At 62.1% G+C, this 1,691-nt stretch overlaps 1 long non-coding RNA gene across 3 annotated transcripts in view; it reads right to left on the bottom strand.

Annotated features, from left to right (window-relative positions):
- Positions 1-882: 882 nt before the first annotated feature.
- LOC106722850 overlaps positions 883-1,691 on the bottom strand; it is a 3,352-nt gene continuing 2,543 nt past the window's right edge. For 2 of the 3 annotated variants that reach the window (XR_003096475.1, XR_003096474.1), the window contains exon 2: positions 883-1,329. This is a non-coding gene — a long non-coding RNA (uncharacterized LOC106722850). Of the gene's footprint in view, positions 1,330-1,567 lie in introns of all 3 variants that reach the window. The other variant, XR_001358854.2, reaches the window with a different exon arrangement.

The raw sequence follows: 1,691 nt of genomic DNA on the forward strand, positions 1-1,691 counted from the left end.
ACAGACAGACGACGGCCGTCCATAATAAGCGCCCCGATGACCATGGATACCCTTGGAATGGGACTAATCAGCTTGGCAGGAGAGCAGCGGGAAGGAATCTGCTCTCCCCCGGGCTGGCAGAGGGATCCAATTGCATCGCAGGGTTACATATTTTGCATACTAATCTGATGACTGGCACATAGTTACTGTCACCCGAATCACTGTCCGTGCCACCCCCCTCCCCACCCCATCTCCGAGCCGCGCCGCGTGGCCTCCGAGCAAAGCAACCCGGCCTTGTTCCTCTGTTTGCAAATACGACCCTTGATCGCAGATAGCCCCGTGACACCACGATAAAATGCATTCAGCGTGCAAAGCCTGAGCCCAAGGGAGGCTGCACTGCCAGCAGCCTTGCCCTGCCCTGCCTTGCCCCAGTTCTTTGTGAGACAGTGGGCTGGGCTGGGCCTTGCAATGTGCTGGGGTCCCTGGGAGGCACCCAGGCTTGGGCATGCTCTCGTTGTGTCCCTTTCGGCCTGCACGATCCCCATCGTGCAGGCCGGGTCTCCCCTGGCCAGCTGGCTTTGCAGCTACTGCCCTGGGCTGGAAGTTCCTGGGGGAAAGCAGAAGTTTCCGCTCATCTCTGAAAACCCCCTTGAGCCTCGTGGTGGGAAATCTGAGGGAGGCACTGCTGATTCCCAGCTCCTGCAAAGAGGCAAAATAATAAACAATCTCGCCGCGAAGGAATCCAGGGGGCGGCCGCCCCTCTCGCCCCATCAGCGGTACATGGTACCAGGTCCACTGGGCTTTGGGGGGACTAGCCCGCGGGATGGAGACACAGCCAGGGAGCTCTGGTGCTGGCCCTGCCTCCCCACAAAGCGCCACAAAATTCTTGCCAAGAAGCCAGTGACTGGAAGCAGCGTTGGGAGAGGTTTAACGGGGCTTGTGCACAAGCCAAGGAGAAGCAGGAAGGTGCTGCAGTGCCTGTCTGCCCCCTGGGAGCTCCACACTGCCAGGGAGAGGTCCCCGCCGTGAAGAGACTGCAGTCGGCTATGTCCCACTTCCACATCCACCTGTGCGTGAAGACCCCACCGACGCCGTGCCTGGGGTCGGACTCCGCTCACCCCAGTATTCCTCCCTTGTTTTCAAGGTGCTGCTGGTCGACATCGGCACAAGGGAGGTCAGAACAGGCCCTTCCTCTGAGCCACCCTCACACGCCAACCCCTGCACAAGTCTGCCCTCCTGGGGAGGGCTCCAGAGTCCAGCTTGTGGGATTCCCTGCGCCAGGGTCTCCTCTGTGACCTGTCTGCCTGCTTCCTTGTGAGCGCAGTGGGCCGTGGTGGCAGCTTCCCAGCACTAGGTGAGGAAAAAAAAATCCTATTTAAAAAAAAAAAAATTCAAACAAAGCAGAACCAAGCCAGGATCTCCATGGGCCCTGGAGCAGCCCCACCACCACTGGCCACAGAGGCCCAGCAGATAACCTTGCTCCCACCCCGGACTCAGGGCTCTGCCCCAGCCTGTCCCTCGGAAGGGTGCTCAGGGTCCCCGGGGCTGCCTGGGGGGCCAGGTGGAACCCCATCCCCCGTCCCCTTACCTCCCAGGGCCCGGGGGTGGCGCCAGCCCCTGGGGGCACGGGCAGCGCCCAGCCCCGGGGAGGATGCTCCCGTACTGCCCGGACTGGCGCGCACGTGGAGCCCTCCCCGGCGGCCCCGGCCCCG

The sequence above is a fragment of the Alligator sinensis genome, unplaced genomic scaffold, assembly GCF_000455745.1.
Source record: "Alligator sinensis unplaced genomic scaffold, ASM45574v1 scaffold1200_1, whole genome shotgun sequence".
Lineage (NCBI taxonomy): Eukaryota > Metazoa > Chordata > Crocodylia > Alligatoridae > Alligator > Alligator sinensis.